Source organism: Pinus tabuliformis, chromosome 2_1 (assembly GCF_031772625.1).
Source record: "Pinus tabuliformis cultivar Carrire ecotype Pingquan chromosome 2_1, CPIR1, whole genome shotgun sequence".
In the NCBI taxonomy this organism is placed as follows: Eukaryota; Viridiplantae; Streptophyta; class Pinopsida; order Pinales; family Pinaceae; genus Pinus; species Pinus tabuliformis.
The window spans coordinates 20,925,720-20,950,352 of NC_142299.1; the positions used below are offsets into that span (position 1 = coordinate 20,925,720).

Below are 24,633 nucleotides of genomic sequence, written 5' to 3' on the forward strand. Positions count from 1 at the left end.
TAGTTACATAACTATGAATCAATTTACCTTCTTCTAGAGTTTCTAAATGATCACAAGCTTAGAGCACACCTACCACTGTAACTGAGTCCAGAATCACACCCACCAGCTACAGCTGATGAAAGAATGCGAATACCTCCTTATATGATCTATGATTTCTCAGTGCATAACCGAGAAGCATTGTAGAGCATTAAACCACACTCAATTTAGATGTTTTCTCAACATTTGACATGAACCTCGACAGATCCAAATTTAGGATAGAAATGATTTCATCCACCACAAAACGTTGGAATTGAACCATTTATGCCTATATGATAATGAACTTCTTGCCCTATTGCAAAGTTGATATGTCACTAAAATCCTAGTACCAATGGGAACGTAAAGTCAATTGGGAATATGCCTTCATTTTACATTTGGTACTACAGTGTAGGTGTTTGCCCACTCAGCCGGTTTGTGGCAAACTCTCATAATTACATTCCATGGGTTAATATTTTTCCTAGAATTTTATCATAAAATAGTCGGTCATCTCCTGGACTGCCATACTTGGCATACATGCTTACAATGTTGTTATCTCACAATGGATTTGTTAAAGGCCACTTATAACTATTTGGGTATGATGTTTTTAGCTCTCTCAAGGTGCACGGATATCAGCATAGGCTTGCGATAGAGCAGCATCAGGGTCAATTAGTAAACCTCGATAGCTCTTGTCCTACAAAATATCCATATCCTCCTTCAATGAACGATCGTTGCATTTGTCATGGAGGTTGTTGTTATTGTTTCATTGTGTTTTGGGGAGAAAAAAGTGGTGATATGCATGATACGTATGTAAGCGTTCCAGTAATCTCTTAGTTCAAAATTAGCATAACCTAGGGAACATTGTGTAGATGTTATCATTGTTAACTATAAGTATCCATTGAGATTGTGAAATCCTTCAATGAAAATTTGTTATTGGGTAGAATCATACTTGAGGAACTTAAAAACACACATGATTCAAATTGCAATGAAATAAACCCAAAATTTTGATATTCCTGAAAGGACCTTAACTGTGATGGTTCTGTAATTGACAGTTTACAATTGAGTATTAAACCAACCAGTGTGCAAGCATTCGAGTGGTCCACTGAATTGAACCTAGAAAGTCTGATCCTACTTTGATAACATGATATAGTGAACTAATCTCCTCAACCCCATCCTTTGAATACTACAATGCCAACCAATGCCTTCTACATATATGGCAGGTTTGAATCTCCTCAAATAATATTAAGGTTTCTATCCATAATTATCCAAATTGGCCAATATGCCAACTAATCTACCCTTAATCATTCCTAAAACTAATGGTAAACCTAAAGAAGATCCCTCCAACCACATTATATCTGTAGGGGAGATATATTAACTGTTGGTTGTAGTTTTTCATGTTATACTTTAAGGGCATGATTATTGTTTGATCACTCACAATCTCAACTACATGCGTACCTAAGGCACTATTATGGATGAAATTAAGTTGATACCAATACAACTAGAAATTGGTACAGAAAAGCAAACCATGAAATATTAATTGAACCAACAAGGTCAAGGATGGCTTAGACAAAAGAAAAGGTTCACTCTTGGAATTCTTCATTCGTAAACACTGTTAGTTGTTCACTTACCAAGCTTGTAAAATGTAAAGTAAATGTGAATACAAAGGTCTTATGTTCAAATCCCCTATTTTCAAATGGCTCCAGAAAAATTAATGGTTGGATAGGTATTTCCTCTGATTTAGTTGGTTGGCCCCTTCTTTGGCATTCATCACAATACCTCACATATTCCTTTGCATCCTTATGCAATGTTGGTCAATAAAAACCTGTGGAGAGTACTTTCTTAGCAGTTCTTGTGGCTGCAAAATGTCCACCACTAAGTTAACCTAAAACATTAAGCGTCTCGAACCACTTCCTGCATGTTCACACTCAAACCTCTGCATGAAGTTCCAACTCGAGCTACATTTCTCAATAGTTGGTAGCAGTCCCACATTCCCCTTTAATACTCGAGCTTGGTTTAATGATTACATGTCGCAGCATGACCCAGAATCAGTGCCTTCAACCCTTCACAGATACCCAGGCAGCAAGGTATCAAATCAATAAATTATGGATGTGGTAGGATAGTTATAATCCTGTGGCATGCGGAAAGGGGATGCTTGTACCCAGTTCAAGCAGGAAGCTCACACTCTTTACCTACTGAATGTTGGCATTCATACAGCTGACATTAGCCATTCATGGAAAGAGGACAAGGGCTTCATGAGGAAGGTGCTCATGCCTGGCTGTGGTAATGGATGATGTGAACGACAGACATCCACCTACCATTATTTAAGAGGAACCCCTTTATAGAAGACACAACTAGCAACAAACGGGCAGATGAAGCAGGACCCTTACTTGAAGAACATATGGATAAGCTTGAGGCAAATCTTTTGTTTCAATATCTGCTGCAATGGTTTACTTAATTTTTGTATTGGGGAATTGTGTGGCCAAAAGTCATAGCAATAGATAGCTTTCTATGTTCAACTGTGATAGTACTTAGGACTAGGCACTGTTCTAAGCTCCATGGGGTTATCATGGTAAATTTTGTATATTTTGCAAATTTTTCTCTTCAAAGTGAAAGCAACTGATAGTGGCCATCTGAATTGTGGATCTCTCTTTGGAGAGAATTATATATATATATATATATAATGTAGAAACATAGAATATCTCTTGCTTTGAGACACTTGTGTTGACTGGCAAAACAGGTGGCCAAAGTTATGGCTGTAAAGTTCAGGGGCATAACAACTAACAAGCAATGATCATGACATATCCATCCCTATAAAATTTGTGTGTATAAGCTCAAGTATTGTTTATCCCAATGATGGAATATGCAATTGCTCGTAGGACATTCACTATTCATTCATAGATCTATAAATTTTTAAAAAGACTGACAAAAACTACCATTATTTCCTTGGGAAAATGTATCATATACATATTTCTCAATTGAAATATAATTGTTAAGAAAAGTTAAAATCCATACAGGTTCTTAACAGGTGGATTTGCAGACAGGGATTCTTTACATCCACTTTTACGTCCATGGATCCCACCTTATCCAAGGAAACTGTTCACTCTTTTGTTAATTTCAATGTCACGGACTCAAAACGCAGTGAATACAAAATGAAATATCAACTCAAGGCAAACTCAACAATATTTGGGTGCAAAATAAATCAATAACTCAACTTATAAAAGAAATCAAGGAACACATACTAAAAAAAATCATGAGCATCAACTCAGCAAAACTCGACAAAACTCTAAAAAAAGTTGTCAATATGCTTGAGATATATATAATAGTCGATGTACCAGATTCCCGAAATAGGACAAAGTATAAACTGACTTCTGCCTCAAGGATCTGATACTTGCCATTGGTTGATGTAGCCATAGTGTTCATTACCTAGTCAAGATCTCGGCCTTCATAGTTCTGGTCCTTTCCTTGATGTATATATATACCACAACAAAGTGACTCAAATTTTGTTGCTTGAACTGGATTTTAATCTTGTCACAGCAAGGTAATATGTCTTAGCTGATGTTACTCTTAAGTATATCACTAGGACACCTTCTCATACTTGAATCACGAGAATAGGTTTTATATACCTTATAACAATCATTTCTTCAAGGAGATATGTCACTGTTATTTATGAAAAGTTTCGGTCACTTTATCGTGATAAGGTTAACTGCAGGTCTACGCATATATCACAATCTGTCCACAAATTTTCACATCTACAGGAAGGCATCTTTCAATTACGGGACTGAAACTGAAACAATTCAACTAGCAACATTCAAGCATACCTTCTCTGCCTATTCTTTGATGAGAATGACTTATACCAATGATATAGTGAAATGGTGAAGGCCCGACTGCTGACATCCTTATTATTGATCTGTCTTTTGAATTTTCACTCAGAATTGATGCCTGTCAGGTATATATATAACCCTAGTGCTGCTGCAAGGTAACGATGGGACTCGATCTGGCAAGTGACACCTTCCGCTTTGCTGGGAGACAAAATTAATGCTGATGATTGGATGATCAGACTGTAGGCTGGTGCAGTGCACACATTCAGCGCTGCCTACGGGCATGCCATTAATGTGTACATGTGATATATCATAGATTGGAATGTGGCCACAAGAATATATTAGATTTGAATCTAGATCACAAGAATTAACTCTCGCTTGAAATGATTAGAGTGTAATTAGACAATAGGTAAATGTGCAAACTTCCTTGTTCATAGGCCGATCTGAAGAATAAGATGAAAGCATAGAATTTTCACAGTTCGACTTCTTTGGGCAGACACAAAACAAGAATATATATACAAGACACTTCATATCCATATCGCTGTAGATAAGGCACAACCTTTCACTGTTGAAGAGAAAACACATTGCTACAGGAGTGATACCTTTTCAGAATAGGCCGAGAATCAAATTCGCTATATAAGAATTGTCACGCAAGGTCCAACCAGCGAGTGATTTATGAGGGACCAATGCCAACCGATCAAGGTCGCAAGCCTTAAATGCTATCATAGAAGCTATTCTTAAACTGAGCCTCAGAAAACACTTTAATTTCAGAGATTGTCCACAAAATTCATCCAAGAATGCGGGATAAGTCTCTGCTCTTTTATGGAGTTCAAACAGATCGCAATTATGCTATGGATCATGCACGAACTTCACCTCCTTTGCTAGCCTACGAGGCACTGAGAAAAGATCCAAACGATGCGACCATCAAGCCATTGTAACATCTAAATTGTCCAAAAATGAGACCGCATATATAAGGATGCCTTAGGAGTAGACCAAGGTTGCTGAAGTATAAACATCAATCATGCGATTTACTTTAAGGTGATTCAGAAATCATGCCCAAGTTTAGTAAAACAAGACCACATGAGTATTTTAGAACAAGACCTAGGCCGCAGGATAGATAAATCAAGGGGCTGCGTATGTTTCACATGTTTGTCACCAAATTACTCTTAATGATTAGACTAAGGCTGCAGGGACAATCTGTAAATACCTTAGGATCACAAGACAGAGAGATGTTGTTTAACTGCATTCCTACCTTATTTCAATGTGAATTTTGAAATATAGCTTCCATGGTTGAAAGCCAATAGACTGATGCATGCATAGGAAGCACAGGGCATGCGTCTGAAGCATGTATGGAATTAGACGTTTATAGTGGTATAACATTTGTCCTTGCCATTGATTTGTAAATTTCTTCTTTACAAAGGGCTTACTTATCGTATTTTGAGCTTATGTCTGTTTCTCTCAGATAAAGCTTGTTATATTTTCAGAACAGGCAGGCAGACTTAGACAGGAATTGGAGATCATGCACTTGAAGCATTTATAAATCTTCATTTTTGGAGCATCTTCACAATCAACGGCTTCACAAAATTTAAGTGAGCATTTGAAGCAAAATACAAACAGATTGGATAGGGACGTGTTATCACGCAAATCTGGAAAGCACCAGTCCGAACAGAGAAACTTTCAACCATGACAGGATTGACTGTGTAAAAGTGTCGTTGGTTTGAATTACACCTATGTACTCTGTTCTTGGATTTTACAGCACAACTTGTTTTAAATTACTGAAGATATTGGTTTTTTTTAATATCCATCATCAACAACAGGACTGCATTCTCAAAGGCATACCTCGAAGCAATGTGTTATGCGAGGGATCCTTCGTTACCAATAAGAGTGAAAAGAGAATGAATGCAAGAAAGTGGTAAGCAGAAATCATCTTCGAATTCAAGACAAACAGATTCATTATAAATATAAATTGAAAACCAAATCATATTGCAGAGAATTGTATTTTAATTTGAATTGCTATCGTATTGGGTCAACTGTCCTTGTTTGTTTGCAAATGAAATGCTCAAGTGCACCTCCATAGATCAATTTAAAAGCCCAAGAGTAATAGATGGCCTTTACAGTGAATAACTAAATTTCTGTTGATTTGCCAGTATTCCGTCTAATTGTCGCTGTTTCAGTGAATGCATCTATTCATGGACCAAATCCAAGTTAAGAATCTCGCATTCCATTTTAATGTTGTAGTGAGAAGTATAATAGTGCGATGAAAATCAGATTGATCATTCTGAACTAAATAATAGTTGCTGACTAATACAGGGTTGAAGCAATAATTTTTCCCTGGTTGCTCTTCAGTTTGATTGAATTTCTGGATCCGAGTACATCTCCAAGGGCTCCAAACCAAAATCTTCCATGTGCCCGGAGATGTTGGTTGGCACTACGATTTGCATCGATGAATGACTCGATCCTGAGATGTATTGACACCGCGCCTTTGAAAATATGGCCAAACCAATCAGGCTTTTTGCTAGTGGAAGAAATGTCAGAGTCAAACCAAATGCGAATGGAATACGGATTCCTGTCATAAGTAAAGGCCAGTAGCCATGGGCGGGGATTCGCATCAAACGACAAGGAGGCTTGTGGAAAGTATGAATTGCGGGTTTAGTAGGCTTTGGGTCCAGATTTTGAACCAAAGCTCTGATACCATGTGTAAGGGCCTGATTCCTATTATTAGAGCCTCAATCTATTATACACTAACAGATCTATTTTCCTGTTAATTTATAAATAATAAAAGGAGCTTGCTGACCTTTTCACATAGCTTTAAACATTTAACATCTAATCATTTTATCATAAGCAACATAAATTAAGGTGAGCATTCCATTGATATCAACTTAACAAGATTAGTCCATGGAAAAATACCTGTTCCGGCGGTTGATGATGATACCTTTGTCTGATAGCTCCAGCTGAACGCTCCTTCTGGCCGACCCAACCAGATTTACCTCCCAGCCAACTAGGAAACAAATTCTTAGCCCAGGAAACCTCCACAGGTTCCCTAGCCCTCCGTGCCCAAGTCCAACCAGATATAGTGTGTCCTCAAGAAGAATGTGCAAAACTAGATAATGATATTTCCTCCTCTCAAACCCAAGAAACCTCCACAGGTTTCCAAGGTCTCCCAAAATCATAACAAGGCCAAACAATCACAACCAACCCCCACAATCCTAAGCAAGACTCCCCCTCCCCCTCTTCTTCCTTCCTCCTTCCCTTTTATACCCTCTTTCCTCAACCACCTCTCATTAATGTCATTAACTCTCACCCATCCTTGGTTGACTTCTCTTCCAAGCTAGAGTACATTTGGAATTGTGATATGAATTTAAAATTGAGAATTTAATGGGGAAGTACATTTGGGAATGTGAAGTGTAATTACATGGGGAGGACCATGTCTCCTCCTTAGTAAATGTGAAGGTACATTGGGGAATGTGAAATGAATAAATATATATTGATGATAAGATGGAGAGGACTTTGTCTTCTCCTTATTAAATGTGAGGGTACATTGAGGAATGTGAAATGAATAAATATATATATTGATGATAAGATGGAGAGGACTTTGTCTTCTCCTTATTAAATGTGAGGGTACAATGAGGTGTGTGAATGAATAAATATATTTTGAATTAATGGAAGGAGACCATATCCTACACAATATTCAAATTGAGAAGGTAAGTGGGGAATTTGAATAATGGAAATCATAAATTTATTTTAGACCAATATTTCTCAATATTTTCAAATAATGTAAATATTAACACAATTTGTATGATAAGATTTAAGTGGGGCATTACAGTTAGGGAATGCTAGGGCATGCGAACATGTGCTAGACAGTATGAAGACATGTCAAACAAGCTAAGATGTGCCAAGTGATAAGGTATGCCAAGATGTACAAGGATGTGACAATGCATGCCAGGGTCTGTCAAGGAAAACAAATGGAAAAACAAGTTAAACTACAAGGAAATGAGCACATAATAGGGTTAATAAGTCATCAATTTACCTTTTCCATGAGTGGCATGCTAGGCACACCAACACTAGGTGCCAATAGGTGCCAAGTGCCAAGTGTCAACACATTCTAAGTGCCAAATCTTCCTTTGTTTCTTCTCATATAGTTTCCAATAATTGATCTCAAATAAATTTAATATTAAACCATGCCAAAGCAATATACCAAGTCATCTCAATGCATGCCAAACATGCTAAGACTTGCCAAGTGCCAACACGTGCCAAGTGTCAATGTGTGTCAGAGAGTGTGATGCATGCTATGAAGTGAAGAACATATCGAAAAGTGCTAAGGTGTGCTAGAGAGTGCCAATGCATGTTGAGGATAATTAGGGAGTACTAGAACAACACAAGGGAGCACTAGGTCAAAATGCATGGAAGTGAATGAATATGAGGGTGTGTCAGGGAGTGTCAATGAGTGCTAGTTGTCATGCCAAGGAGGGAGTGACAAGGTATGCTAAGCATGGGTAAGGCATGCTAGGGAATATCAGGGAATGTCAAGAAGTGCTAGAGTGTGCTAGGTAGTTCTGGGGTGTGCTAACATGTGCCAAATAGTGCCAAGGCATGTCAGGTGCTAAGACATGTTAGGATGTGCAGGGTGCCAGAGTATGCCAATATACGTCAAGGAGTTTCAAGGCAACAAAAGGAATAACCAAGCTAAAATGCAAGGAAATGAGCACATAAGAGGGTTAATAAGTCGAGACTTTATCTTTTTCAAAAGGGGCATGCTAGGCACACTAATAATATGTTCCAATACATGTCAAGTACCAATGTGTGCCAAGTGATAATGTTTATCAATGAAATATTATGCCAAGGTGTTCCAAGGCATGCTAGGGACTATAGGGCATGCCAACACATGATAGGGGAGTGTTATGTTATGCTAGGGCATACCAACATGTGGTTGGGCGTCCTACTCATGGCAAGATGTTCTAGGTACAAAGATGTTCCAGGTACAAAGATATTCCAAGACATGTGAGGTGCCAAGGAATGTTAGTGTACTGTTCCAAAGCATGTTAAGGTGTTCCATGAGTGTTGAGGAGTGTTAGGTCTCTCTCATTAATAGAATTGACAAAGCTTGGTTATGTATTAAATAATATAGTTCCTACACACACTAGTGGAAGATTATTTAAAGGAAATTTGCTAGATAATAAACCTAATAGAGATGAATCATGTGTTGACTCATATGAACTCATTGGAATGATCAATGATGAATTTTTTTTTTTTTTACGTCACCAAAAGCAACCAAAAATAGAGTTGGTGAGGGTCAATAAAAGATCGTCACTATAAGTGTCACCAAAGAGAGAATTAGTGATAGGATTTTAACGACCCTCACCAAAAGTGTCACTAAAGAGAGAATTAGTGACGGGCCTTTAACGACCCTCACCAAAAGTGTCGTTGAAAGTGGCTTTGGTGAAAAACCTTAAAGGACCATCACTATATACACTTATAACAATGATTTTTTAAAGATCGTCACCATATGCGACATTGGTGACGGACCTTCAAGGTCCGTCACACGCATGAAGCGTCATCAAAAACTCATTGGAATGATCAATGATGACGAACATTTATTGAGCATCACCAAAAGTAACTAAAAATATCATTGGTGACGGTCAATAAAATATCGTCATTAGAAGTGTCACCAAAGAGAGAATTAGTGATGGGTCTTTAATGACCCTCACCAAAATTGTCACCAAAGAGAGAATTAGTGAAAGGCCTTTAACGACCCTCACCAAAAGTGTCATTGAAAATGGCTTTGGTGACAAACCTTAAAGGACCATCACAATATACACTTACAACAATGCTTTTTAAAGATCGTCACCATATGCGACATTGGCGATGGACCTTAAAGGTCCGTCACAGGCATGACCCTCACCGATGACCTTTTTTCTTGTAGTGATGAGAACAATGTATCATGCTAGAATAAGAGATTTTGGATTTGATGTCGTCCCGTCATGAGGGAGTTTCAAGAACAGGTAGACTGATAGATCATGGCGAGATGACACGCTGGATGAAAAAGGAGCGAACATGCTAGAAGACTTATTTGCAACTAGACAAACGTACCAAGCACATCAAGCAACAAGTGAAAGAATCATATGCATGGAATCTGTTATCACTCAGATTTTCCTTGAAGTCGTTAGAAGAAGGAAAGGGGTCTGAGGTAACCACAAACCAACTTTTAAGTACAGAATCGAGCCAATATGGACTCAGAGAGGGCTCTCTCTTTAAGATTTAGCGTTGTTTTATGAGATATTAGGCTAGTTATGAAAGCTTGGGAGTTTCGATTATGTTTGGTGGTGGAATTCAGGAGCAGATGGATAGAATAGAGTATTTCAGGCCATTGGGCTATGGAGTCAACTGAAGATGGCTTAATTGGATCACGTTTTTCAACAAAGGATGGCTTCACAGGGAAAGATAGCTAAACAGGAAACAAATGGTAACTTGAAAAGATGGGATGGACTTAAAAGGGAAGAAGGGCAATTAAGAATCCTTCAACATGTTTTAAGAAGAGGGAAAGTGAATGATCATTAATAAAAAGAAATTAAGAATTTCTTATTAAATGACCAAATGATAAACTAAGAAGCAGGAGCAATTAAGAATTCCTTGCCTATGATAGTTTAGAAGAAAACATTAAGAATAAAACAAATTTTGAAAACAGATTGCACTTAATCACTTTCTGAGTTATACTTTTTCATTTTAATATTCAGATATGAAACAAAATTGAAATATTAAACGAGAAAATAGTAACACATGAGATATAAAATAATTATTTGCCCAGTGTTTGACACATAAATCCTGTGAAAATTCCTTTGTATTATCTCTTCATCCAGCCAGCCATACAAGAGTTGATCAACAACTTTTCTTTTCCAAAATGATAAGTCTATAGAAATGTCTAAGAATCCACCTTCAATACTTCGAATGAGGGAGTATTTAAACAAAAGTTTACAATAAAATATCTCTTAACAAGAGAGATATAATCTAGGAAACCTAGCTATATGTTATATAAAAGTAGAGACAGATGGTCTCGAATATAGAAGATAGATGTGAACTGATGACTTGATGTCCTTATTTTTGTGAATGAGCTGGAGGCAGGCCCTATGATGGAGCATCTTGTTGTCTTCCTCATAAATCTGTGCTGGTTGTTCTTCTTTTCATCTTCTTACTGATACTCTTTGACCTGTTCTGATACTCTTTACCTATTTGATCCTTATTCACCAACATTGACTATGATAAATATTTGAAAATTTACTTTTTTACCAGAGCAAATTACATAATTTCTGTCATATTCGTCCACCACTCTTCCTTTGGTATTCTGGTTATTTGAAGTTTTCTAAAGATTTCATCAGCCTCAGTGTACTTGAAAAAATTAGGCTGAACTGGAAACAAATGTTTTACCTTGTGTTCCACATAGAAAAGGTTCTTTAGACTGTCATAGAGAACTCTGCCTGTAGGTAGTGCCTTTGGTGCAGATGCACTTGCTGATGAACTGGCTTGGTTATCTGCATATTTAGCCAATTTGTCCACATAATCTTCATGTCTCATTAATTTATCATTAATTACTAAAGGACTAGGAAGTCCTTTGCTCTGCAAAATGCCAAATTTCTTCATGAAATCATTCATCTCCTCTTGCATGTTCTGGCATCTTCTTTCCAAATTCTACATAAGTGACTTTTTGGTCAATACCTTTTTGATTTCTAAAATGGTCCCTGTTCTGTCCTTAATGCCCAGCTCTTCTAGCTGGTACTTATTTTTTCTGTTCAAAAAATTTAATAGCCTGATGGCTTCCTCAGGCTTCCCTCCTAATTCTTCCTTTGTCCTCTGAATTTCTTCAAGAGCCACTTGTACTAAATCAATTTGTTCAAAAATTATTTGTATAGATGACCAAACATCATTTATTGACTGTGTGATGTTGGTCCAAAGAATCTTCCTGATGTCTGTCAGGGGCTTTTAAAGAGTGAGGTCCTTTTCCAATGTTTTCAGTTGCTATGCTAAGCCTTTATTCTTTCTTACTTCTTCAGCAAAATTAATCTTGGCGACATCATATTTTTGTTCTAGGCTAACAAATTTTTCTTCCATTGATTTTATTAACTCCTCTGTGCTCAATCTTGAAGTTTGTGATGGTGTTGTTCCTGTACTTGTACTTGTAATTGCTTCAACTGTGACCAAATGGACATTAGGTGCCAGAGTTGTTGCAAGTGTTGAAGGGACCGCTGTTGAGACCACTGGTATCACATTTTGAGGCTAAGTGGTCGACTCACTCTGCCTGCTTTTCAAAGATTTCTCCAATTCCTGTTCAGTCTCCTTTAACTGCTCATTTAGCTTTAGGACTAAGTCCATAAGCTCTTCTTCAGACCTCTTTTGTATAATCTCAACAGTTTGTGGATGCCTTGATGGAGGTAATTTTAGCTGTTTTCTTAAGGCAACTATGTCTTCATCTTTCTTTTTAATCAAAGCCTTTGCAACCTTAACATCTTTTGGGTTATGGCCCAATCCAATAACCAACTCCTCCAAAGATTTAATTCTATTGTCTTTAGCCTGTGAGGAGGCTCTTTCCAGCTGTAACTGAGCAGTTGTATTATTCAAAGAATTTTCTAATCTTTGGGCCATCATAGCCTTACTGGTTAATGTAGAATATATCATTTCCCTTGTCTGCCTATGTAGTTAAATCTGATCCAGGGGGTGAATGTCCTTTGCCATAACCTCAAAATCAGTTTTGAGGTAGCTGCTATTGACCGAGGTTGTTTGATTTTAGGCTAGAAGAAGCTCATCTGCATCTTGGCTTCTCTGATGTAATAAGCTGACATCAACCTAGTTTGATTTGTGGGGGGAATTTTCAAATACTGATCATAAACCTGGGCCCTCAATGGTTCACTCTTAGCCTTGATTTCTTTAAATTTATTTTTGATATCTAGGTTCTCATTTCCTATAGGCTTGAAAGATGACACTTCAAAACTTTTTTGCCTTTCTAGTTCTTATCTTTGTGAGCTAAAAGGTGTCCCACCTGCTGGGAATGTTTGTTGACTGTCTGCACCTTCTTTCCTCTGGCTCTCTATAGTTTCCTGAAAAAATTCCTCTTCTGAATGAGGATTTAGCCTGAGCCTATTAGCACCAGGCTGGTTTGATGGGCCACTGGCAGGGGTAGCTACTTCCCTGTCTCTCTTTTTATTCATTTCCTCATTTAGAGGAGTCTGCAAAATTGGGGGTTCTCCCATGTTGACTTGAGTTGGGTGGGCCTGTGTTTGAGCCTGCTCTTGAGAAGTTTTAGGCTGTTTAGACATGGTTGATTGTTCTGTGGCTTGAGTGCTGGTCTCTTTTTCCCTTGATGTCTCTGCACGTGGTGCACTGGTCTCCTGTGAGTGCCTTTGTGAGGTATCAACTGTTGAGGCACTAGTCCCTGATGTTGGCTTTTGAGAAGTCTCAAACTGCACCTGTCCAAAAGAATCCAGGTCAAGTGTTTTTTCAAGATCCTTCATTACATTTTCTATATTGACCTGCTCACTATCTATTTCTATTAGGGTCCCTTCCCTCCATTCATCCATGTTGGCAAATTGTTCAATCTCTGGGATTCTGTGATGCAAGTATGGTGACAGTCTATTTTTCATCCTTCTATCACAGATGAAACTATGGGGATCATAAGGAATCCAATTAAAACTTTTGTTTAGTTTCAGATGGTCTTCTAAAATTTGCTCTGCTGCTTTCCATGCTTCCCTAGTGTTACAGAGGAAAGGGCCTAATTGATCCTTGATCCTTAGTTGTGCTTTCTTCTTAGCCTTAGTAAAATGAATCAAGTCTGAGTTTATTATCTGTCTATAGTATTCCAATGCAAACAATCTCATTGGAACATATTTTGGTAGCTTGAAAGGGGAAATCTCACACCCATATATCTTGATTTCTGTGTAATTCTGGTATAAATACCAGTCACCCACTCTGTACTGTTTGGAGAGCTGAAGGATCCTTTTAATGTCATCACTAATTCTAGGAGGGGAAATCCCTGTCAGCAAGGTGGTAGCTGGATGAACAAACTAATCAATAAACTCATTATATGAGTAAGGGCAAGCAAAGGATCTATGGAAGATGGAAGTCCAAAAGATGACAGACCTTGGATTACCCTTAGTATCAAGTTTCTTGACAGAGAATGGGAATTTGTCTGACTGATAGTAGAGTATGAGGTGATATATGAAGGTGGTATACTTGAAAACCCTTTCATTCTCCAGTCTCATGAACTGGTCATGAATTTTGTCAGCAATAAATGAGGCATAATCATACTTGACAGCAGGGGGCTGTCTAGGGGTAAAAATAGACATCAACACTAGGGTCAACTCATCTACATACTCACTAGTGTTGAATCCCATGACTACAGATATCATATCAACTATGATTTTACCCATATCTGTGAAGAAAACTGACCCATAAGGAGGGGGATCTGTAGTCTGATATTCCTTTAGTATGAAAGTTTGGCAGAGGCGATTAAGTTCAGATTGGGACATTTTGGTTGCTTTCTCAAGTAAATTCCCAATGGAAATGGGAGTGAGGGCTTGACTGGGGTGAAATTGGAGCATCTCATTGATTGATTCAGCGGTTATTGTGAAGAGGACTGTTTGGTTGGGAGACATGACTGCTCTGCAGATGGGGTCATAATTTGCATGGCACTGATGGATTATATCTGGAAAAACATGCACAGAGGGGAGGAAGTACATTGGGAGGTTGGATTCCCACAGTCCCATGACATCATATCCATTTAAGTAGTTATCTCTACATTGGCAAAAGACTTTGAGGTGGTCTTTATCAGTGGTTAAGTCTTTTATTTGGAAGTCCTTATCTGCTAGAGGTAGATAGTCTAAATCTTGATGAGGGGCATTAATGGGTGCAACATTCAGAGCTACCGAGGTTTCCATTCTAGTTCTTGTGGATTCAAAAGGAAACTACAGTTTTCTTTGTAAACTAGGGAAAATAGAGGGTCTTGGGGACTTGAATAACGAAAGTAATAACTGAATTATGGTGAATTTTGGCTTTTTTAGTTAATTTGCAGTGGAAAACAAGTATTTGTAGGGTTTTTTTATTGGGAAATTGATAAATACCTGCTTTTGGGGGACACGCAACGGAATGCAGATACTGGGTGTGACTGAATGGCTCGGGGTGACGTCGGTTGTAAAGCTTGGAGCAGGTTGGTGGCTGAAAGCTCAAACTAGTTGACCTCGACATTTTGTTTTCATGGGTGTACAGGTTCGTAGAATAAAATGATGAAAATGACTTGTTTTGTTTTATGTACAAAGTCAAGGATTGGCGGGTTTTGGGATTTGGATGGGTGACAACAGCGGGGAAACGACATGATGTTTTGTCGTTTAGTTAGAAGGTGACAAGTTGTTTATATCGCACCGCTTATGGGAGGGGGCGGTATTTAGCCTTGGGCCAGTGATTCCATAGAACGGATGACGCATGGTGGAGTTACTATGCATAAAACCGCTTTGTGATCGCACGCTAAATTGCGGTCGCAAAGGGTCGTGCGATATGCTTAATAGTCATCGGATGTGGGAGATGTGATCGGATGGTTATCGGGGATGAGAAGTAACAGGGGTTTAATGAGGGTAGGCCCGATATACTTAAGAGTTATTTAATCATATCGGGGGTGACAGGATTGGTCGAGAAGGTTATTAATTAACTGTGAGGGCTAATTAATCCCTTTTTAATGTGGCAGGGGGTCGGGGTTCTTAATGTGTTACTGATTAACTCATTAATCCAATTTATTAATGTATTATGGTTATAATTTAACCAAAGGGGTGGGATATTAACATTTCGAGGTTTTTTACATAGTTAATGTAATATGGGAATCGATAGATTTTCATAGGGGATTTACGTATTTATACAAGTTAATAGTTAATATGAAATAATGAACAGAAGAGCACTAAGTATAAAACATTTGATGTGTGTATTTAAACTTAGGCTAAGTGAAAAATGAGGCTTTTAATGGAAAATGTTTTAATTTCCCTAATTAAAATAGGATTTTACTTAGGAAAAAAACTTATGAAGGAGAATGAATGATTTATGAAGGGATATAATATTGATGAATGGGCTTAAGTACCTAGGAATTATAAATTATTGGGCCAAGGGTCCGGTCCCTCCAGAAGTCAGAGAAATGCTCTGAGCCCCTCAAATTTAATAAATACCTTGGTACTTAGAGGAAATTAGTGAAAATTTTAGGGGAAATGAGTAGGGGAGTTAATTATTTTGACTTTGCTTGCTTGATGTGCCTTCCATGTAATATATGTCATTTGCCTTATGATGAAAGTAAAACGATTTACACATTTTGAACTCATCATTCACCACATGTTATTCTACAACCATCATCTAGTTACCCTACCTACTTAACCTAGCATTTTTACTTCTTTATTAGGGTGCACTTAGATTGGCAAACCCTTATCAAACTTTCTTTTCTTTTACATGGTAATGCCTATCTAAGTCTACACTTATTACATCCAAGGGCTCAGATTAAACTATTGAGCTCCTTTTCTCTCTACCTATCTACTTATCTGCCAAGATTACATTGTTTGGATAGATCTTTATTCTCTATTTCTACAACATGAAATTGAAAAATGAATTAGCCAAGCTTAAACTGTTTGACTATTCATGAATTGTGGCATAGGTGACAAGTTGCACACAATTTTTTATTATACAAAAGTAAAAAAGTAGTGGCATTTAGACTTGCACACTTTCATGGTCTTTTCTTTTTGTTGGGGTTCATTTTCTTTCCTTTTTTGACCTTTTCTTTATTCTTTTTACCCTTTGATTCTTTTCCTAGGGTATACCCTCTTTACATTTTTTAATTTTTTTTAGTTTTTCACAAATATGGAAAACCTTTGCAACAAGTAAAGGTATGAACATATTTCAAAGCTAAACCAAGTCAATCATGATATATGACACCTATTGGTATAGGGGCATAATAGTGGCTCCACTTGGGGATGGCTTTCCCTGGTGGGAAGTCAAGAACAGTAGATCAGATGGCCTCTGAATGACTTTGACTGTGCTCTATAATCTTCTTTTGCTTGCTGCTTCATTGTATGTATGAAAGTGATACTCTTGAAGCTTAGGGCCTTCTCTTTGGGCTTCAACTCCAAAATATTACTGTCCAATGAAAACAGGGACATTACAAAGGATATAATATGTACAAAAAGAACCTGGTGACATTAGTATGTAGGATCAAAGTAATGTTTTAACATCTGATCATTGACTGGTCCTTCCTTTGCTACTGTACCATTTAAGTTTTTAAGAAAATATGTATTGTTTCCTTGGAAAGAATAGATGATGTATGGTCCTTTCCATAGGAAGTCAAGCTTCCCATGTTTCCTCTTATCCTCTCTTCTGGAATCCCATCTTAGCACTTTGTCTCCAAGGTAGAAATATTTTACCTTGGTTCTTCTATAAAATATCTTCTTAAGCTTCTCCTGCAATACTTGGGATCTTTGGTACACCTCCTCTCTAGTCTGCTGCAAATTGATAGTCTGGTTTATCCTTCTTTGAATATCATTGGGTTCCACTTGAGCTTCTTGGAGTAGTTTCATAACAGGAACCCCCAATGATGAAGGAAAAATAGCCTCCATGCCATATACTAACTCATAAGGACTGGTTCCAATGGATTTTTTGGTTGTAAGCCTGTCTGCCCATAATGCATTTATCAGTTTCTTGTTCCAAGTCTTCTTGTTTTCTTCTAATAGTTTTTTAATGATATTAATTAGACTCTTGTTGGAAGATTCAACCAGTCCATTCCCTTGAGGGTAATAGGCTGTGGAATGGCCCAGTGTAATGTGGTACTTGTTACAGAAATTGATCATCTTCTTTGATTTGAAAGTTGTAGCATTATCAATAATGATTTTAGTAGGGTAGCCAAACTTGGACAATATATTGGTCTCTAAGAAACCTATGATCACTGTATCATTGGCCTGTCTGGAGGGGATGGCCTCTATCCATTTAGTAAAATAGTCAGTGGTAGTGAGTATCCATTTATGTTGGCCAGAGGAGGGAGGATGGATTTCACCAATGAAGTCAAGACCCCATTGTTGGAAAGGCTTCTCGGTAGAAATGGGTTTCAGGGGTAAAGGTAATAGTTTTCTCTTGCCCTCAAAAATTTGACATTTATGGCAAGAAGTGACAAATTTCTTCACATCTGCAAACAAGGTTGGCCAATAGAATCCAGCCCTTAGGATTTTATCTGCAGTTGATTTCCAATAGAGGTGTCCACCACAGTCTCCTGCATGAAATTCTTGGAGAGCCTTGTCAGCTTCATCTTTTAACAAACAATTCAATAAAATTCCTTCATGATTTTTCCAAAAAAGAGCATTATCTAAGATACAAAATTTTGAAGCTTTCATTTTTAAAAACCTATTCTTTGTTCTGGACAACCCTGGAGGAGCTTGCAGGTTTTGTAAAACATAAATTACATTAACATACCAAGGTGAGTATGAAAAGGCCTGGCTGATTTGTGGAGTTGCCATCTCCTATTCGTCATCTAGTTCATTTATGTCCAGGGCTTGACAATTGGTTTCTGCCATGAGTTTGGCCAATCTCTATCCTTTTATCAAATTTTTAGGTTTTATTTCAATATCATACTCTAAGATGGTAGCAATCCACTTACCCCTTTTGCCATCAATTCCACCCTGAGTTAAGATGTATTTGACAACTGCATTAGGCACATAAGCTATCACATGAGAATATAATATGTAGACTCTGAAGTCTTTAATGGCTTTTACAAGTGCAAAAGCTTGCCTCTCCATGATTTTGTATTTTAATGATGCATCTCTGAGTGCTTTACTAATTAATGCTATAGGTTTTTCACATCCCTGGTCATCCTTTTGTAATAAAACAGTTGTTATAGTGTGTTCTGAGGCAAAAGAAAAAATTATGAAGTCTCTATCAAATTGAGGACTTGTGAGGACCAGTGTTCTGGTTAAAGCCATTTTGATTTCTTCAAATGATTGTTTGGCTTCTACTGTCCATTTGATACTTGAATCCTTTTTTAGCATGTCATTTAGTAGTCTAATGAGTTTAGCTAGGTTAGATATGAATCTTCTCAAAAAATTTATCTTCCCTAAGAAAACTTGAAGTTCTTTAATACTTCTTGGATGAGGTATCTATAGTATAGCTTCAATTCTGGCAAGATCAATTCGAATGCCATCCTTGGAAATGATATGACCTAAAAGCTTACCTTCTTCCATACCAAACAAGGACTTCTTTGGATTTAAATAAATACCATATTTTTTGCATTTTAGAAATACTTGTTTGAGATGTTCCAAATGCTGTTGATATGATTTAGAGAAAACAGTTAAATCATCCAGATATATAACAATAAAATCATGAATTTCTTTAGCAAATGCAATGTCAATTGCCCTTTGGAAAGTTTCTCCTACGTATTTTAGTCCAAATGGCATCTTGAGGTACATAAAAGTGCCCCATTTTGTTGTAAAAAAAGTTTTTTCTTAGTCATGAGGATGAACCAGGATCTGGTTATGTCCTGAAAACCCATCTAAAAGAGAAATTCTAGAAGAACCTACTACCCTTTGCAAAATATGGTCCATCTTGGGTAAAGGATAGTTATCTTTAAGGGAGACCTTATTCACATTTCTCAGATCAACACATAATCTTATTTCCCCAATTTTCTTCCTAGTAGGCACTAAGTTAGATACCCACTCTAAAAATCTAATAGGGGCAATTGTTGGAGAGGTAAATCCCCTCTACGGATAGAGGCGATCCCTACTAGCCCAGCAAGGGTCTAGCAACAATCACACAATGCTGCCACGCATGTTCCTAGTTACAATTAAACAAGAAGTAAAGAGCACCTACTTGGATTCCTGCGCTGTCGTTTGGCGAAGAGATGTTGCCTTCGCTCCTTCGCTTCAGCTGGTCACAATCCTCCGCGATCCCCGCGAACGGACACCTGCACACACGAAGAGAAAGCAAACGCAAGCGTGAAATCTAGTAAAAGTAACTATATGTCAGTCAGAAAAGACATAATTCACATTTACCCATTACATAGACAAACGAGAATGGAACAATAATAGCAGTCATCTATTATTAATCAGAATAGAGAAGAGTACAACCAAATGTTCTGACGTCGGTAACCTTCTCAGGAGGGGCCAGTCAGCATGTATCTCAAGCATTCACCTTTGAGGATGGTTCTCCCAAGACAAACAACTCTCTCTCTCTCACACAAATGTCACAAACAACCTTCCCTAAGCAATCAATCACTTCCACACCTAGCACACCAAACCTATAGCAGCAATCTGAGCACTACAAGCTCTGTACAATCCAAGCTATTCCAAGCTAAGTCTAACTATGTCCAACTAGCTGCTCATGGTGAGAGTTTATATAGGAGAAGGAGTCTCCTAAAAAGGTGGAAGGATGAGCTTATCTTCAAGGGAAGTTGTTGGAAAGGGTCGAATAGACATGCCATAGAAGGGAGTCGACATTCACAAAGCTAACAACCAAGCCTGGAGAGATTTGGAAGGCAGGTTGTTTGAACAAATTCGCCCAAACTGGATCAGCGCGGATTATAGGGAAACTGCCGCACTGTCAGCGCATATCAATAACTGAAGAAGTCACGTCAGCGCAGAAGAACACGGGAAAGGCGCGCTGTGGACCATCGCGGAAAAGTGATGTTCTTCCGCGATGGCAGCGCACAGCATACACTGGAAGGCGCCTGTCATCGCGGTTATTTTAGGAACAGACGCGCTGATGAACAAAACTTTGGAAAAATGGGTTTTTAAGCCAGTTCAGGGAGCAAGCACTTAGTGATTGTGAATTATGGGCACAGCAGGGTGACTGACAGGAAGGCAGTGACAAATTACTGTGTAACAGATGCCCCCTAAAGCATGAAGACCGAGAGAGTGGGAGGGGTGAAATGCTTTACAACACACGCCAAACTGGAATGCCACCAGGAAGGACCGAAAATCTCTGACAATCAAGTACATGCAGTCTAGGCATGGGCGCAGCCATCCAAAAGACATGCGAGAATGGTCTGTGGAATGGATGCAGCCACCCAGTCAAGGAGACCAAAAACTGATAAGGTATGGTCGCAGCCATCCATGAAGACTCAGGTATGGGCGCAGCCATCCATCAATGAGTCATGTAATGATCATCCACAATTCGCAGCCTGGACCATAACAGACAAGTATCCAGGGTCTTGCGCTCCATCTCGACCCGAATAAAGTACAAGTCCAAGCATGTGAATACAGGAGTCGAAGTCGAACACGAGTGAACATCGTCTGATTACCAGTCAATGATGAAAACTGTTAACAGACGCGAGAGGTACCACCAATAATGACAATGGTCCTCAAGGTACTATAGGTACAATCCGTGGTGTGTGAATCAATGAGTTGGTGTCGAACACCCACGGAATCATTCGATCGAAGGCCAATGATGTAAGCCTTGCGTCGAACACGAAGAACCTGCCATTGAGGCATGCAGGCTCCAAGGCACGTGAAAGGAGTCTCTAAGTCACTTTCCCGGATAATGAGTTGGAGTCGACGAGAAAGGACCTTGATCGAAGGTGGGCCATGATGTTTCCCACATCATCGACACGAGACAGAGGTACAATAGTTTGTGTGAGATAGCGAACGAGGTTGCATTGTGGCAGAGGACAACTTCTCTTGAACATATCGGCGGCACTGTAGCGGGTTTGGCAGTATTTGACATCAAATGAGCAGAGGGTATAGTAATAATGGCAATGGGCAGATGAGAGGTCGAATAAGATAACCCAAACCCACGGAGGCCAGTGAAAAACAAGATGAGATGGTCCCACCCAGACACGAAACAGCGGAGTGCCATGTTCAAGAGCGACGTACTGCCGACACGACTGTAATCATAGTTCCATTTTCCCCACCATTTCTGGCAGGTACCCCGATTATTTTTGGACGACAAGCTTGACGGGGATAACATATGCTTGATGTGTGTCATTTCGACAATATCCGATGTCATCAAGTGTTTAACGAGCCTGACAAAGGAAAAACTCGGCGTCTTTTCTTGTTTAGAGAGCCTGAAAAGACAGCAGAAAAGAAGACTCCAGGGGGGTCCTTTTTCGTACAGTTGTGTCTCTCGAGCCCGAAAAAGTATAAAACAATGCCCGAAAGAACCGCCCGACCATTTCGATCGAGGAGTACTTTTCGTAAATAGTAACTTCGACCCGAAAAAGTAAAAAAGCAGTCAGAAGTACGTCGTTTTGGAGCCAATAACGAGTGCGAAACAACAAACACCCGACAATCTTTTTAGTTTAAACGGTCGAAAAAAGAGCTTTAAAAGTGACCGCCTCTCGTTCCGTTAAGGAGTCGAGAGGGGGACTCGGCAATCTTTTCATCTTTAAACGGTCAGAAAAGAGCTGAAAGCAGACCTCCATTTTTATTCTCTTTAACGAGTCAAAAAGGGAAAAATACTCGGCAATATTTTCACATTTTACGAGTCAGAAAAGAGCTTAAAGGTGACTCGTCCTAGAGGAACGAGTGGTATAAAGGATAGCAACTGGTTCCGGCAATGGTGGAACTGCTCAAAACATGTAATGGTCAATAGGCTGGCTAATAAAACCACTCATCGCTGCGGTTCCTCAGGAAAGGATAAACAACCAAGTGAAAGCATATGATCGGCCAAAGAGATGGTGGCGATGGAATGAAAACAACCAAGGCTCATCTAGCAGAATTCAATGGATAAAAATGGCAATCACGAGATGTAAATCGGGTATGGGTTCATTTTTACACAAGCTTGAACCATGGAGAACTCTGCTTGGATTATGTTTCATGTTTACACAAGCTTGAAACGAAAAACTATGCTTGTTATAAGTTTGCATGCCCCCAGCATAATAATGAAAATCGAGGTACATGCCCCCCAAGCTTCATTGCATTCAACAAAGTGGATGGAATGAAGGTTCACTCTCGAGATCTATGAAAGAATCGACTTGTATTTTACGAGATCTTAATCAAAAGACTCGATCTGGAAAGGGAGGTGTTTCATTTTTTAATGAGGTTGACACAGTAAAAGAACTTTCCTCGGACTGCCGTGTTTCATTTTTTAACGAGCTTGTCACAGGACAAGGAACTGTGCTCCAGAGACTTCATCATAATGAACGGGAAGTGGAGGCCCCCAAGAAAGTGGCTCCGGAGGGGAGGCCAACATCTTGGAAATCAGGACCTAATGCCCCTAGGACACTATGCACGATGGTGTCATCACTGGGTACGGGTACGGGGTGGGTGGCCACGTAGTTGATTTGCGGCGAGGCAGATGCAACTTGTGGATGAAAGCCAGGAGGGAAGGACGAATGCGCGGGAGGGGCTTGTGGACGAACGAACGATAATTGATCGAATGTCATGATTCTTCCGTCGTGTGGAAAGCAGACCACACGGAAAAGTGAAGAAACAAGGGCTCCCATGGCATACACATAATCACGACCAAGGAGAAGACTGAAGTCTAGAGAACCTTGGGTAACTGAGACGTCTATATAGACAGTCTTGCCTCCCAAAGTAATAGGAAACTTTGGGAGGATCCCTAATGGCTGACTCGTTCCTCCATCAAATGCGGTGAGATGCGGTGCGACAGGTACAAGCGATGGGGAACCCAAAGCTCGCCAAGTAGTAACGGGCATGAGACTAACCGATGCTCCTTCATCTAACACAGTGCCGGGCAGCGCCTTATTGCAAGCATAGGCAGTGACCCAGAAAGGCACATGGGACGGAAGGGGAGGGGCAGTCAAACGACTCCAATCAAAGGAGATGACCGAACTATTTGGTGGGGGAACCATATGGTTGCCCCCCTGCCCCGAAAGAACCGAATCTAAATTCTCCGGAGAGGTTTTAGGAGAACCTTTATCAGGCTCAGGAGAATCCGAGGAAACGAGAAGAACATGAGAACTTTGCTCTCTCGAAACAGAGTGGTTGAGAGGAGGTGAACTCGACTCAACACCCTTTCCGACCAATGACGGGTCTGGGACAGGTTGGGAACAGCCAGGTTCGGGAAGAGGTGCCGGGACAAGAGAGAAATCTGAAGCAATCTCTTTGTCGGCAGGGGTGCGATCTACAGTTGTAGAAAGACGTTGATAACCAGCGGGAAATGGATTCGGGGGAGTGGCGAGACTTTCCAACACAGCAGAGGCTTTGTCCATGAGTGGACAAAGGTGAAGGGGATGTTTGCCTTCACAAAGTCGACAGGGGATTCGAAACCTCCCTTTCTCCTTACCATTCCCAACTGATGAGGTAGCATCGCCATGATCATCGGTGGACGATGAAGGGCGGGCCGGATCGTGAGACCAAATTTCTAATACCCTGGGAATGCCAGGGCAATCACGAAGGAGATGGTCCTCCTTGCATAATCGACAAGGAAACTTGACCTTCCGCGGAGGAGCAGAAGGTGACCCGACTTCAGGTATACTGGAGGGGATAGCTGGACTAGAGGGGGGAACTGTGTGTGTAAGCTCTCCCTTAGGGGACTTCTTCCTCTTGGTCTTCTTCTTCTTCTTCTTAGCCACCTGGTCACTTGAGTCAAGACTTTCACCAGGCGAAGCAGAAGCTGAGGACGTAGAAGTAGGCGTCGAAGGGGAGAGGTCCACCTTTGGATCAACATGACGTTGTTCAGGTGGAGGGACTGATGGACTAACAGCCGATACGGTAGAGACCAAAGAGGTTGAAAACAACCACACGGGCAACCCGATAGTTAACCCTGGTAGGGACAATGTCGCCATGTACGGAGCACCAACATTCCCAAGAGGAGGGAATTGTCCTGGATTCCCATCAGAGGGGGAACTTGGGTTGGT

The 24,633-nt window shown here is 39.6% G+C and overlaps 1 pseudogene; it reads left to right on the forward strand.

Annotated features, from left to right (window-relative positions):
* Positions 1–2,147: 2,147 nt before the first annotated feature.
* Positions 2,148–24,633, forward strand: part of LOC149198477 (uncharacterized) — an 81,589-nt pseudogene continuing 59,103 nt past the window's right edge.